Source organism: Pleurodeles waltl, chromosome 7 (assembly GCF_031143425.1).
Source record: "Pleurodeles waltl isolate 20211129_DDA chromosome 7, aPleWal1.hap1.20221129, whole genome shotgun sequence".
Classification (NCBI taxonomy): Eukaryota; Metazoa; Chordata; class Amphibia; order Caudata; family Salamandridae; genus Pleurodeles; species Pleurodeles waltl.
Genome location: NC_090446.1, coordinates 1,261,981,573 through 1,261,998,156, shown reverse-complemented (window position 1 = coordinate 1,261,998,156; position 16,584 = coordinate 1,261,981,573).

The window sequence follows — 16,584 nt, the reverse complement described above, 5'->3', positions numbered from 1 at the left end:
GGAAAACTAGGAAGGGAGCACCCTGCCTCACATTCCAGCATGCAGTCAGCCCCGATGCATCATGGTAATTGCAGTCAAGGTTTGTTTTCTTATCCATAAAGTAAACTGCAGACTTTCACCTTAGTAGATGCAGCAAGTAGTGTAAATCTCTGGACACTTGTTTCTGGGTTCAGCCCTTCATCAGTGTAGAGCAGCTTTGTCTGTGGGGTTGCTGGAAATGCTGCCAAAAGTGCTCTCAGGTCTATGTACCACTCACTGGCACGCAGGTGCCCAACTACAGCAGGTCAGCTCAATTGCTCAACTGAGCCTTCTTAAACAGGATAAACAGGAAGGGAACACCCTGCCTCACACTCCAGCATGCAGTCAGCCCCATGCATCATGGTAAATGCAGTCAAAGTTTGTTTTTTTATTCATAAAGTAAACTGTAATTTTTCACCTCAGTAGTTGCAGCAAGTGCTGTAAATCTCTGGACACGTGTTTCTGAGTTCAGCCCTTCATCAGCAAAAAGCAGCTTTGACTGTGGGGTTGGTGGATATGCTGCCAAAAGTCCTCTCAGGTCTATCTACCACTCACTGGCACGCAGATGCCCAACCAGAGCTCCTCAGCTAGTTGGCTCAAGGGAGCCTTCTTAAACATTAAAACCAGGAACGAAGCACCCTGCCTCACACTCCTGCATGCAGTCAGCCCCAATGCATTGTGGTAAATGCAGTTAAAGTTTGTTTTTTTATCCATAAAGTAAACTGTAGTTTTTTAAATCAGTAGGTACAGCAAGTGCTGTAAATCTCTCGACACATCTTTCTGGGTTCAGCCCTTCATTGGTAGAGAGCAGTTTTGTCTGTGGGGTTGATGAAAATACTGCCAAAAGGCCTCTCAGGTCTATGTACCACTCGCTGGCACGCAGGTGCCCAACCAGAGCTCATCAGCTCATTGGCTCAAAGGAGTCTTCTTAAACAGCAAAACCAGCAAAGAAGCACCCTAACTCACACTCCTTCATGCAGTCAACCCCAATGCATCATGGTAAATGAAGTAAAAGTTTGTTTTTTATCCATGAAGTAAACTGTAGTTTTTCACCTTAGTAGGTGCAGCAAGTGCTGTAAATCCCTGGACATGTGTTTCTGGGTTCTGCCCTTCATCAGCAGAAAGCAGCTTTGACTGTGGGGTTGATGGATATGCTGCCAAAAGTCCTCTCAGGTCTGTGTACCACTCAATGGCATGCAGGTGACCAACCAAAGCTCGTCAGCTCATTGGCTTAAGGGATCCTTCTTAAACATTAAAACCAGGAAGGGAGCACCCTGCCTCACACTCCAGCATGCAGTCAGCCCCAATGCATCGTGGTAAATGCAGTTGAAGTTTGTTTTTAATCCATAAAGTAAACTATAGTTTTTTACCTTAGTAGGTGGATCAAGTGCTGTAAATCTCCCGACACGTCTCTCTGGGTTCAGCCCTTCATCAGCAGAGCACAGCTTTGTCTGTAGGGTTGCTGGAAATGCTGCAAAGAGTCATCTTAGGTCTATGTACCACTGAATGGCACGCAGGTGCCCAACCAGAGCTCGTCAGCTCGTTGGCTCAAGGGAGCCTTCTTAAACATTAAAACCAGGAAGGGAGCACCCTGCATCACACTCCAGCATGTTGTCAGCCCCAATGAATCATAGTAAATGCAGTTAAAGTCTTTTTTTTATCCATAAATTAAACTGTAGTTTTTCACCTTAGTAGGTGCAGCATGTGCTGTAAATCTCTGGACACGTGTTTCTGGGTTCAGCCCTTCATCGGCAGAGAGCAGCTTTGTTTGTGGGGTTGATGGAAATACTGCCAAAAGTCCTCTCAGGTCTATTTACCACTCGCTGGCTCACAGGTGCCCAACCAGAGCTCCTCAGCTGGTTGGCTCAAGGGAGCCTTCTTAAACATTAAAACCAGGAAGGACTCACCCTGCCTCACACTCCTGCATGCAGTCAGCCACAATGCATTGTGGTAAATGCAGTTAAAGTTTGTTTTTTTATCCATAAAGTCAACTGTAGTTTTTTAAATTAGTAGGTGCAGCAAGTGCTGTAAATCTCTCGACACATCTTTCTGGATTCAGCCCTTCATCAGCAGAGAGCAGCTTTGTCTGTGGGGTTGCTGGAAATGCTGCCAAACTTCCTCTCAGGTCTATGTACCACTAAATGGCACGCAGGTGCCCAACCGGAGTTTGTCAGCTCGTTGGCTCAAGGGAGCCTTCTTAAACATTAAAACCAGGAAGGGAGCACCTTGCATTACACTCCAGCATATTGTCAGCCCCAATGCATTGTGGTAAATGCAGTAAAAGTTAGTTTTTTTATCCATGAGGTAAACTGTGGTTTGGCACCTTGGTAGGTGCAGCAAGTGCTGTAAATCCCTGGACACGTGTTTCTGGGTTCAGCCCTTCATCAGCAGAAAGCAGCTTTGACTGTGGGGTTGATGATATATGCTTCAAAAAGTCCTCTCAGGTCTATGTACCACTCAGTGGCATGCAGGTGACCAACCAGAGCTCGTCAGCTCATTGGTTTAAGGGAGCCTTCTTAAACATTAAAACCAGGAAGGGAGCACCCTGCCTCACACTACAGCATGCAGTCAGCCCCAATGCATTGTGGTAAATGCAGTTAAAGTTGTTTTTTATCCATAGAGTAAACTATTGTTTTTTACCTTAGTAGGTGCATCAAGTGCTGTAAATCTCTCGACACATCTTTCTGGGTTCAGCCCTTCATCAGCAGAGCACAGCTTTGTCTGTAGGGTTGCTGGAAATGCTGCAAAGAGTCATCTCAGGTCTATGTACCACTCAATGGCACGCAGGTGCCCAACCAGAGCTCGTCAACTCGTTGGCTCAAGGGAGCCTTCTTAAACATTAAAACCAGGAAGGGAGCACCCTGCATCACACTCCAGCATGTTGTCAGCCCCAATGAATCATGGTAAATGCAGTTAAAGTATGTTTTATGATCCATAAAGTAAACTGTAGTTTTTCACCTTAGTAGGTGCAGCAAGTGCTGTAGATCTCTGGACACGTCTTTCTGGGTTCAGCCCTTCATCAGCAGAAAGTAGCTTTGTTTGTGAGGTTGTCAGAAATGCTGCCAAAAGTCCTCTCAGGTCTATGTACCACTCACTGGTGCGCAGGTGCCCAACCAGAGCTCGTCAGCTCGATGGCTCAAGGGAGCCTTCTTAAACAGGAAAACCAGAAAGGGAGCACCCTGCCTCACACTCCAGCATGCAGTGAGCCCCAATGCATCATGGTATATGCAATCAAAGTTAGTTTTGTTATCCATAAAGTAAACTGTAGTTTTTCACCTTAGTAGGTGCAGCAAGTGCTGTAAATCTCTGGACACGTGTTTCCTGGTTCAGCCGTTCATCAGCAGAGAGGAGCTTTGTCTGTGGGGTTGCTGGAACTGCAGCCAAATGTACTCTCACGTGTATGTACCACTCACTGGCACGCAGTTGCGCAAACAGAGCTCGTCAGCTCAGTGATTCAAAAGACCCTTCTTAAACAGGAAATTCGGGAAGGGGGCACCGTGCCTCAACCTCTAGGAAGCAGTCAGCCCCAAATCATTATGGTAAATGGAGTCGCAGTTCATTTTTTTCCATAAAGTAAACTGTAATTTTTCACCTTAGAAGGTGCAGCAAGTGCTGTGAATTTCTGGACACGTCTTTCTGGGTTGAGCCCTTCATCAGCAGAGAGCAGTTTTGTCTGTGGTTTTGCTGGAAATTATGCCAAAAGTCCTCTCAGGTATATGTACCACTCACTGGCACGCAGGTGCCCAACCAGAGCTCGTCAGCTCGTTGGCTCAAGGGAGCTTTCTTAAACAGGAAAACCAGGAAGGGAGCACCCTGCCTCACACTCCAGCATGCAGGAATCCCCAATGTATCAAGGTAAAGGCAGTTAAAGTTTGTTTTTTTTATCCAGAAACTAAACATGCAGATATTCACCTTCGTTGGTGCAGCAAGTGCTGTGAATCTCTGGGCACGTGTTTCTGGGTTCAGCCCTTCATCAGCAGAGAGGAGCTTTGTCTGTGGGGTTGCTGGAACTGCATCCAAAAGTCCTCTCACATGTATTTACCACTCACTGGCACGCAGGTGCTCAAATAGAGCTCATCAGCTCGCAGACTCAAAAGAGCCTCCTTTAAGAGGAAATCCGGGAAGGGGGAACCCTGCGTCACAATTGAGCATGCAGTCAGCCCCGATGCATCATCGTAAATGCAGTCAAAGTTAGTTTTTTCATCCATAAAGTAAACTTTAGTTTTTCACCTTAGTAGGTGCAGCAAGTGCTGTAAATCTCTGGAGACGTCTTTCTGGGTTCAGCCCTTCATCAGCAGAGAGCAGCTTTTCTGTGGGATTGATGGAAATGCTACCAAAAGTCCTCTTAGGTCTATGTACTATTCACTGGCACGCAGGTGCCGAACAAGAGCTCGTCAGCTCATTGCCTCAATGGAGGCTTCTTAAACACGAAAACCAGGAAGGGATCACCCTGCCTCTCACTCTAGCATGTAGTCAGCTCCAATGTATCATGTTAAATGCAGTTATTGTTAGTTTTTTTTATCCATAAAGTAAACTGTAGTGTTTCACCTTCGTAGGTGCAGCAAGTGCTGTAAATCTCTGGACACGTCTTTCTGGGTTCAGCCCTTCATCGGTAGAGAACAGCTTTGTCTGTGGGGTTGATGGAAATACTGCCAAAAGTCCTCTCAGGTCTATGTACCACTCGCTGGCATGCAGATGCCCAACCATAGATCATCAGCTCGTTGGCTCAAGGGAGCCTTCTTGAAAAGGAAAAACAGAAAGGGAGCACCCTCCCTCAAAATCCAGCATGCAGTCAGCCCCAGTGTGTCCTGGTGGATGCAGTCAAATTAGTTTTTTCATCCATAAAGAAAACTATAGTTTTTCACCTTAGTAGGTGAAGCAAGTGCTGTAAATCTCTGGGCACATATTTCTGGGTTCAGTCCTTCATCAGCAGATAGCAGCTTTGTATGTGGGATTGCTGGAAATGCTGCCAAAAGTCCTTCTAGGCCTATGTATCACTCACTGGCATGCAGGTGTCCAACCAGAGCTTGTCAGCTCGTTTGCTCAAGGGATTCTTCTTAAACAGAAAAAGCAGGAAGGGAGCATCTTGCCTCACATTCCACCTTGCAGTCAGCCCAAATGCATCATAGTAAATGTAGTTAAAGTTGTTTTTTTATCCATAAAGTAAACTGTAGCTTTTCACCTTAGTAGGAGCAGCAAGTGCTGTAAATCTCAGGACACATGTTTCTGGGTTGAGCCCTTCATCAGCAGAGATCAGCTTTGTCTGTGGGTTGATGGAAACACTGCTAAAAGTCCTCTCAGGTCTATGCACCACCACTGGCATGCCGTGCTCATAAGCTCGTTGGCTCAAGGGAGCCTTCTTAAACAGGAAAACCAGGAAGGGAGCACCCTGCCTCACACTCCTGCATGCAGTAAGCCCTATGCATAATGGTAAATGCAATCAAAGTTCATTTTTTATCCATAAAGTAAACTGTAGTTTTTCATCTTAGTAGGTGCAGCAAGTGCTGTAAATTTCTGGACAAATGTTTCATGGTTCAGTCCTTCATCAGCAGAGAGGAGCTTTGTCTTTGTGATTGTTGGAACTGCAGCCAAATGTCCTCTCACGTGTATGTACCACACACTGGAATGCAATTGCTCAAACAGAGCTCGTCAGCTTGGTGACTCAAAAGACCCTTCTTAAACAGGAAATCCGGGAAGGGGGCACTGTGCCTCAAACTCTAGCAAGCAGTCTGCCCGAATCATTATGGTAAATGGAGTCGAAGTTCATTTTTTTTCCATAAAGTAAACTGTAATTTTTCACCTTAGAAGGTGCAGCAAGTGCTGTAAATCTCTGGACACTTCTTTCTGGGTTGAGCCCTTCATTGGCAGAGAGCAACTTTGTCTGTGAGGTGGATGAAAATACTGCCAAAAGTTCTCTCAGGTCTATCTACCACTCACTGGCACGCAGATGCCCAACCAGAGCTCCTCAGCTAGTTGGCTCAAGGGAGCCTTCTTAAACATTAAAACCAGGAACGAAGCACCCTGCCTCACACTCCTGCATGCAGTCAGCCCCAATGCATTGTGGTAAATGCAGTTAAAGTTTGTTTTTTTATCCATAAAGTAAACTGTAGTTTTTTAAATCAGTAGGTACAGCAAGTGCTGTAAATCTCTCGACACATCTTTCTGGGTTCAACCCTTCATTGGTAGAGAGCAGTTTTGTCTGTGGGGTTGATGAAAATACTGCCAAAAGGCCTCTCAGGTCTATGTACCACTCGCTGGCACGCAGGTGCCCAACCAGAGCTCATCAGCTCATTGGCTCAAAGGAGTCTTCTTAAACAGCAAAACCAGCAAAGAAGCACCCTAACTCACACTCCTTCATGCAGTCAACCCCAATGCATCATGGTAAATGAAGTAAAAGTTTGTTTTTTATCCATGAAGTAAACTGTAGTTTTTCACCTTAGTAGGTGCAGCAAGTGCTGTAAATCCCTGGACATGTGTTTCTGGGTTCTGCCCTTCATCAGCAGAAAGCAGCTTTGACTGTGGGGTTGATGGATATGCTGCCAAAAGTCCTCTCAGGTCTGTGTACCACTCAATGGCATGCAGGTGACCAACCAAAGCTCGTCAGCTCATTGGCTTAAGGGATCCTTCTTAAACATTAAAACCAGGAAGGGAGCACCCTGCCTCACACTCCAGCATGCAGTCAGCCCCAATGCATCGTGGTAAATGCAGTTGAAGTTTGTTTTTAATCCATAAAGTAAACTATAGTTTTTTACCTTAGTAGGTGGATCAAGTGCTGTAAATCTCCCGACACGTCTCTCTGGGTTCAGCCCTTCATCAGCAGAGCACAGCTTTGTCTGTAGGGTTGCTGGAAATGCTGCAAAGAGTCATCTTAGGTCTATGTACCACTCAATGGCACGCAGGTGCCCAACCAGAGCTCGTCAGCTCGTTGGCTCAAGGGAGCCTTCTTAAACATTAAAACCAGGAAGGGAGCACCCTGCATCACACTCCAGCATGTTGTCAGCCCCAATGAATCATAGTAAATGCAGTTAAAGTCTTTTTTTTATCCATAAATTAAACTGTAGTTTTTCACCTTAGTAGGTGCAGCATGTGCTGTAAATCTCTGGACACGTGTTTCTGGGTTCAGCCCTTCATCGGCAGAGAGCAGCTTTGTTTGTGGGGTTGATGGAAATACTGCCAAAAGTCCTCTCAGGTCTATTTACCACTCGCTGGCTCACAGGTGCCCAACCAGAGCTCCTCAGCTGGTTGGCTCAAGGGAGCCTTCTTAAACATTAAAACCAGGAAGGACTCACCCTGCCTCACACTCCTGCATGCAGTCAGCCACAATGCATTGTGGTAAATGCAGTTAAAGTTTGTTTTTTTATCCATAAAGTCAACTGTAGTTTTTTAAATTAGTAGGTGCAGCAAGTGCTGTAAATCTCTCGACACATCTTTCTGGATTCAGCCCTTCATCAGCAGAGAGCAGCTTTGTCTGTGGGGTTGCTGGAAATGCTGCCAAACTTCCTCTCAGGTCTATGTACCACTAAATGGCACGCAGGTGCCCAACAAGAGTTTGTCAGCTCGTTGGCTCAAGGGAGCCTTCTTAAACATTAAAACCAGGAAGGGAGCACCTTGCATTACACTCCAGCATATTGTCAGCCCCAATGCATTGTGGTAAATGCAGTAAAAGTTAGTTTTTTTATCCATGAGGTAAACGGTGGTTTGGCACCTTGGTAGGTGCAGCAAGTGCTGTAAATCCCTGGACACGTGTTTCTGGGTTCAGCCCTTCATCAGCAGAAAGCAGCTTTGACTGTGGGGTTGATGATATATGCTTCAAAAAGTCCTCTCAGGTCTATGTACCACTCAGTGGCATGCAGGTGACCAACCAGAGCTCGTCAGCTCATTGGTTTAAGGGAGCCTTCTTAAACATTAAAACCAGGAAGGGAGCACCCTGCCTCACACTACAGCATGCAGTCCGCCCCAATGCATTGTGGTAAATGCAGTTAAAGTTGTTTTTTATCCATAGAGTAAACTATTGTTTTTTACCTTAGTAGGTGCATCAAGTGCTGTAAATCTCTCGACACATCTTTCTGGGTTCAGCCCTTCATCAGCAGAGCACAGCTTTGTCTGTAGGGTTGCTGGAAATGCTGCAAAGAGTCATCTCAGGTCTATGTACCACTCAATGGCACGCAGGTGCCCAACCAGAGCTCGTCAACTCGTTGGCTCAAGGGAGCCTTCTTAAACATTAAAACCAGGAAGGGAGCACCCTGCATCACACTCCAGCATGTTGTCAGCCCCAATGAATCATGGTAAATGCAGTTAAAGTATGTTTTATGATCCATAAAGTAAACTGTAGTTTTTCACCTTAGTAGGTGCAGCAAGTGCTGTAGATCTCTGGACACGTCTTTCTGGGTTCAGCCCTTCATCAGCAGAAAGTAGCTTTGTTTGTGAGGTTGTCAGAAATGCTGCCAAAAGTCCTCTCAGGTCTATGTACCACTCACTGGTGCGCAGGTGCCCAACCAGAGCTCGTCAGCTCGATGGCTCAAGGGAGCCTTCTTAAACAGGAAAACCAGAAAGGGAGCACCCTGCCTAACACTCCAGCATGCAGTGAGCCCCAATGCATCATGGTATATGCAATCAAAGTTAGTTTTGTTATCCATAAAGTAAACTGTAGTTTTTCACCTTAGTAGGTGCAGCAAGTGCTGTAAATCTCTGGACACGTGTTTCCTGGTTCAGCCGTTCATCAGCAGAGAGGAGCTTTGTCTGTGGGGTTGCTGGAACTGCAGCCAAATGTACTCTCACGTGTATGTACCACTCACTGGCACGCAGTTGCGCAAACAGAGCTCGTCAGCTCAGTGATTCAAAAGACCCTTCTTAAACAGGAAATTCGGGAAGGGGGCACCGTGCCTCAACCTCTAGGAAGCAGTCAGCCCCAAATCATTATGGTAAATGGAGTCGCAGTTCATTTTTTTCCATAAAGTAAACTGTAATTTTTCACCTTAGAAGGTGCAGCAAGTGCTGTGAATTTCTGGACACGTCTTTCTGGGTTGAGCCCTTCATCAGCAGAGAGCAGTTTTGTCTGTGGTTTTGCTGGAAATTATGCCAAAAGTCCTCTCAGGTATATGTACCACTCACTGGCACGCAGGTGCCCAACCAGAGCTCGTCAGCTCGTTGGCTCAAGGGAGCTTTCTTAAACAGGAAAACCAGGAAGGGAGCACCCTGCCTCACACTCCAGCATGCAGGAATCCCCAATGTATCAAGGTAAAGGCAGTTAAAGTTTGTTTTTTTTATCCAGAAACTAAACATGCAGATATTCACCTTCGTTGGTGCAGCAAGTGCTGTGAATCTCTGGGCACGTGTTTCTGGGTTCAGCCCTTCATCAGCAGAGAGGAGCTTTGTCTGTGGGGTTGCTGGAACTGCATCCAAAAGTCCTCTCACATGTATTTACCACTCACTGGCACGCAGGTGCTCAAATAGAGCTCATCAGCTCGCAGACTCAAAAGAGCCTCCTTTAAGAGGAAATCCGGGAAGGGGGAACCCTGCGTCACAATTGAGCATGCAGTCAGCCCCGATGCATCATCGTAAATGCAGTCAAAGTTAGTTTTTTCATCCATAAAGTAAACTTTAGTTTTTCACCTTAGTAGGTGCAGCAAGTGCTGTAAATCTCTGGAGACGTCTTTCTGGGTTCAGCCCTTCATCAGCAGAGAGCAGCTTTTCTGTGGGATTGATGGAAATGCTACCAAAAGTCCTCTTAGGTCTATGTACTATTCACTGGCACGCTTGTGCCGAACAAGAGCTCGTCAGCTCATTGCCTCAATGGAGGCTTCTTAAACACGAAAACCAGGAAGGGATCACCCTGCCTCTCACTCTAGCATGTAGTCAGCTCCAATGTATCATGTTAAATGCAGTTATTGTTAGTTTTTTTTATCCATAAAGTAAACTGTAGTGTTTCACCTTAGTAGGTGCAGCAAGTGCTGTAAATCTCTGGACACGTCTTTCTGGGTTCAGCCCTTCATCGGTAGAGAACAGCTTTGTCTGTGGGGTTGATGGAAATACTGCCAAAAGTCCTCTCAGGTCTATGTACCACTCGCTGGCATGCAGATGCCCAACCATAGATCATCAGCTCGTTGGCTCAAGGGAGCCTTCTTGAAAAGGAAAAACAGAAAGGGAGCACCCTCCCTCAAAATCCAGCATGCAGTCAGCCCCAGTGTGTCCTGGTGGATGCAGTCAAATTAGTTTTTTCATCCATAAAGAAAACTATAGTTTTTCACCTTAGTAGGTGAAGCAAGTGCTGTAAATCTCTGGGCACATATTTCTGGGTTCAGTCCTTCATCAGCAGATAGCAGCTTTGTATGTGGGATTGCTGGAAATGCTGCCAAAAGTCCTTCTAGGCCTATGTATCACTCACTGGCATGCAGGTGTCCAACCAGAGCTCGTCAGCTCGTTTGCTCAAGGGATTCTTCTTAAACAGAAAAAGCAGGAAGGGAGCATCTTGCCTCACATTCCACCTTGCAGTCAGCCCAAATGCATCATAGTAAATGTAGTTAAAGTTGTTTTTTTATCCATAAAGTAAACTGTAGCTTTTCACCTTAGTAGGAGCAGCAAGTGCTGTAAATCTCAGGACACATGTTTCTGGGTTGAGCCCTTCATCAGCAGAGATCAGCTTTGTCTGTGGGTTGATGGAAACACTGCTAAAAGTCCTCTCAGGTCTATGCACCACCACTGGCATGCCGTGCTCATAAGCTCGTTGGCTCAAGGGAGCCTTCTTAAACAGGAAAACCAGGAAGGGAGCACCCTGCCTCACACTCCTGCATGCAGTAAGCCCTATGCATAATGGTAAATGCAATCAAAGTTCATTTTTTATCCATAAAGTAAACTGTAGTTTTTCATCTTAGTAGGTGCAGCAAGTGCTGTAAATTTCTGGACAAATGTTTCATGGTTCAGTCCTTCATCAGCAGAGAGGAGCTTTGTCTTTGTGATTGTTGGAACTGCAGCCAAATGTCCTCTCACGTGTATGTACCACACACTGGAATGCAATTGCTCAAACAGAGCTCGTCAGCTTGGTGACTCAAAAGACCCTTCTTAAACAGGAAATCCGGGAAGGGGGCACTGTGCCTCAAACTCTAGCAAGCAGTCTGCCCGAATCATTATGGTAAATGGAGTCGAAGTTCATTTTTTTTCCATAAAGTAAACTGTAATTTTTCACCTTAGAAGGTGCAGCAAGTGCTGTAAATCTCTGGACACTTCTTTCTGGGTTGAGCCCTTCATTGGCAGAGAGCAACTTTGTCTGTGAGGTGGATGAAAATACTGCCAAAAGTTCTCTCAGGTCTATGTCCCTCTCGCTGGCACGCAGGTGCCCAACCAGCGCTCATCAGCTCGTTGGCTCAAGAGAGCCTTCTTAAACAGGAAAAACAGAAATGGAGCACCCTGCCTCACACTCCAGCATGCAGTCAGACCCAGTGCGTTATTGTGAATGCAGTCAAATTTGTTTTTTAATCCTTAAAGTAACTGCAGTTTTTCACCTTAGTAGGTACAGCAAGTGCTGTAAATCTCTGGAGACGTGTTTCTGGGTTCAACCCTTCATCAGCAGAAAGCAGCTTTGACTGTGAGGTTGGTGGAAATACTGCCAAATGTTCTCTCAGGTCTATGTCCCCCTCGCTGGCACGCAGGTGCCCAACCAGAGCTCATGAGCTCATTGGCTCAAGGGAGCCTTCTTGAATAGGTAAAACCAGGAAAAGAGCACCCTGACTCAAACTCCAGCATGCAGTCAACCCCAATGCATCAGGGTAAATGAAGTCAAAGTTCGTTTTTTAATCCAAAAGTAAACTGCATGTTTTTCACCTTAGTAGGTCCAGCAAGTGCTGTAAATCTCTGGAGACGTGTTTCTGGGTTCAACCCTTCATCAGCAGAAAGCAGCTTTGACTGTGGGGTTGATGGATATGCTGCCAAAAGTCTTCTGAGGTCTATGTACCACTCACTGGCATGCACGTGGGCATCCAGAGCTCGTCAGCTCGTTGTCTCAACAGAGCCTTCTAAAACATTAAAACCAGGAAGGGAACACCCTGCCTTACACTCCAGCATGCAGTCAGCCGCAATGCATCATGGTAAATGCAGTTAAAGTTCGATTTTTATCCATAAAGTAAACTATAGTTTTTCACCTTAGTAGGTACAGCAAGTGCTGTAAGTCTCTGGACACTTCTTTCTGGGTTCAACCCTTCAACAGCAGAGAGCAGCTTTGTCTGTGGGGTTGATGGAAATCTGTCAAAAGTCCTCTCAGGTCTATGTACCAATCACTGGCATGCAGGTGCCCAACCAAAGCTCGGCAGCTCGTTGGCTCAAGGAAGCCTTTTTAAACAGGAAATTCAAGAAGGGAGCACCCTGTCTCATACTTTAGCGTGCACTCAGCCCCAATGCATCATGGTAAATGCAGTCAAAGTTCATTTTTTATACATAAAGTAAACTGCAGTTTTTTACCTTCGTAGGTGCAGCATGTGTTTTGAATCTGTGGACACGTGTTTCTGGGTTCAGCCCTTCATCAGCAGAGAGGAGATTTGTCTGTGGGATTGCTGGAAATGCTGCCAAAAGTCCTCTCAGGTTTATGTACTATTCACTGGCACACAGGTGCTCAACCAGAGCTCATCAGCTGGTTGGCTCAAGGTGTCGCGTAGGCTCTCATTATTCTAATGAGACTACTGGAGTTTGAGAATGAGAATAGGCCACCTTGTGGGGTAACTGATTCTGACCCACTGCTGGTGGCACCTGTCGCTCCAATCCCGGTTCTCGTCCGGCCAACTAGCAGTGTCTCGTCCCTACCCAGGGGCAGGGGTGACTGGGCAGCCAAGCGCATGACATAATTGGTTTCTCAGGGTAGCTGTGGTCACTCAGGTCTCATCCGTTTCTCTCAGTTACCTTAGTCTTATATATAAAATGACAAACAGAGGCAGTATATGTTTCAATAATGATTTTAATAAAACAACTGCATCTTAGATAGCAAAGCGTGAGCTGCAATAACCAGAATGACACTGTATGACAGTATTAATATTGTGACAAGGAGACTGAAGCATAAAAATAACGCTATCATATTGTCACTATGGTCAATAGACTAACTCCTACCTATGCTATGATAGAGCACAAAGTGTTAAGCTCCAATTATGCCCTTGAGGTTCCACTGGGAAGACATCATCCCCCATACCTGAGCAAAGGCCTGTAGTCTGCATTAGCATCTGAAGCAAAGCATTCGGCAATCAGCATACAGTTGTGGTTCTCTGGCTGGAATCTCCCTTTAACGTGTAAGGGACAAGGAAGTGTTTTTATAATAAAATAGCTGATGGTCTGAGAAAATGTCCCTACGTAAGGATGTGTGTTTTCTTCAAATGTCTGAGGCTTAAGTTATACCACGTTCACTGGCAATGTACAGTGCTGTAGGCTTGGAAGAAGCACAGAGTGAGCAAGAATGTCTTGTTTAAGAACAGAGTGCTGGTCTAGGCAAAAACAGTTAGATAAACAGAAAATAAAACAAGACCGTAAAAGTGGCTATTGTAGCAATAATAAAATAAGGTAGAATAAAATATTTCTATGTTAGAGTGCACAGCGGCTTGGCCTAGTGTGTAAAAATAACGTGCATGGAGCTATAGCTAAAATGGCTACACAACACCCTCCCCTTGTCGGTTGAACATGGTTCAAAGCCTAGTTACATATAAAATTGCTACAAAAAAAAAGCTCAACCTAAGATATACATGAAAAAATTAATGTCAATTATGACAAGTCGAAGGGAGATGTGAGCATATACAAGGACAATTTAAAACTTGAACAAGTGGTATAAAAAGGACCAAATTTGGAGAGTCAAAGTTATTTTTTAAAAGTTCCAATCGATTCTGGGACCATAGATGACAGGAAATCTTCCACTTCATCAGATGTTAAAGTTGGAAAGGCATCGCCAAGAAGGCCCAAGGAACAGTCGTGTTCCATAGCCTCAGCCAAGGCAGCATTCCATGGTGTACCCAAAGATGAGTTAAGAGTCACATCCTCCAGGAAGGGCAACCCATAAGACGCTTCCGGTAGCAAAAACAACCTCAATGCGCATTTCTGGTAATGAGCCCTCAGCAAGAACATCAACAGATCAGCGTCCAATGAAAGTAAGCGCTGTGTAGAAAGACAGACTTCCAGTGCGTATTCAAAAGAGCACCAGTGGCACCGAAACACTGGCTGCACACAATGCAAACCGGTCTGAATAACAGAGACCAGTCACACTCCAATTGCTCCAGGAGTAATGAAAAGGGATGGTAAGCAATTGATGTGTCTTGTTTTCCACACTGGGGGCTACCACTTTGTTGACACTGGTTTACCACGGGTGTTTTGTTTATCGAACCGTGTATTCTGACTATCTATATTGTACATATTGTTTTCTAGGGCGACCTTTTTGTTCCATTTTTAACAAACAGTTTACCAAAATGTAAGTGACTGTATTTTCCCATATATATACTAAAAGAGTTTTAATTTTTTTTCCTTAAGTGATTTTGAGTCAGGAGAAGTTTATCTGATTGTTGGTCCTGAAGAAGCGTTATAGGATCTTTGTAGACTACCAGACGCGAAACAAGTTGACCATACTTTAGGGGTCAGGTGATAATTTCCCCAACCTCTAGACACTGTTATAAAGTGGTTGAGCATGAACGCTCATTCTCCACTTCCTCTTTGTTTTTAATCTTGGTCACAGCCTCGCTCATTAGCACATTAAATAGAACAGACTCTTATGAGGTTGAGAACCAATTTTAATCTTTCACTCTCCTGCTGTAGTTAGTGTCTGACTTTCAGTATCACGGCTGCCACTGATAAAAAGATCTCCGGCAAAGAGCCCCCGTATGGGGTGCCCGTCAGATATTGCACTGCCAGTCTGACGTGGAGCAACCCTATGATGAAGCATGACACCCATTTGGGTGTGTGAGGGCTCTTGCTCCTGAACATTAACGTTCCCCTAGATTAATGGAACAGTATACCTATTTAGTGTATGATGGTATTTCAGCCACAGTAAAGGTCACTTTTCTAATTTCTCTATATTTAGCATGACGTAAATTGCTTCTTTCTTAGCCAATAATTGTTGTGGTCACGTTACATTAAAGGAAGAAAATATTTCCCTTGCGCTGACATGTTGCCAGGGAACGCGACCTGCCTTCAGTGTTTGAAGTGTCCAACACAACTGCATAATGGACCTTAGCTGACTCTGTCCATGGTGTAATGATGACATATATGTTTGTATAATGTCTATAACAGAAGAGACAATGTTATTTAAAGTATGTATCAAGACGGGCAGGGTAATAATCCCATTATCTACAACAGCTAATGCCTTTTTTAGATTTTCCTGATCTATTTTCCTCAATCGAGCAGCTGCTTCTTGTTAAGAAAACTTCCAAATTTCATTATGTACTTCATATAAGAAACACTTTCTGTGGTGTTTTCTGGGGCGTAACAGGAAATCCTGTAAGTCAGTGTTATTAGACAGGAGACTGAGGTGTTCTCTAACCGCATCTAGTGAGGAAGTTCTTAACCATTGCTGGAATAGTTTCCCTACACTGTATGCTGTAACTATACCCGCATGTTCGGATGATATATAGCGAGGGTCCGGCCTATTAGTTCTAAAAACCCCTGAGGAGTTGATGAAACGTTGGTGACACCCATTGGTATCTACTGGCCACAATAAGCAACCACCAGGACGTGTCAGTAATACATTATATGTACCATTGTGGACCCATTCATCAAGCTGATCTTCAGTTGCTTTTGTATATTTTTGTCATTTATCAAATTTAGCAGGAGCAGGTATACTGGGTGTGTTTAATTCTTTGATCTTTTCTAAGCCTAGACAAATTATTTGTTGTTCTGTTTAATTTAAGAACATCATTTGTACAGGTATCAGGCATGCTCTGAATCAAGCTTCCTTCCCCCTTATTTGCCAATGTCTAGTTCCCCACACACTTTAAGTCAATCGACTTCAGCCAATATTCATAGCCTTCTATAGTCAACCGGGAAACAAAGGATTCTGAATATATACATTTCGTATTAGTCAATAATATACGTACATTTTCATTAGGTGGTAATTTAAAATAATATGACTCAGCATTTTTAACATCATGCCCAGAATATTATGAAAACCCTTCAGTATACGTTTTGGAACTCCCTTGCGGTGGAGTCGGACAATGTTCCCATTGTGTATAATTAAAAACAGTCCTGGGGCTGCTTGCTCTGTGTTTGAAATGGTGTCCATAATAATTATAGCAAAACATATCACCATCATTTTCTTTAGATTGATAAAAATCTTTGTTTTCAAATACAGTATAATACTGCAGTTCAGTCATCATAGAATCAACTGTTTTCACATCCCAATCATCAGAAACAGTCACTGGTATTATTATATAATTCATGGAAAGTTTGAACATATATGGTATTTGAATAACCTCCATGGGACCGTATATATCAAATGTAACTTTATCTCAAACAATCCCATCAGGAATTGGTATCACGGAAATGTTCACAAAAGACAAGTCTCTTCGGGCCTTGTGTGATGAAAAATGTGGTCTTAGAACCTGATCCTCCAATTCA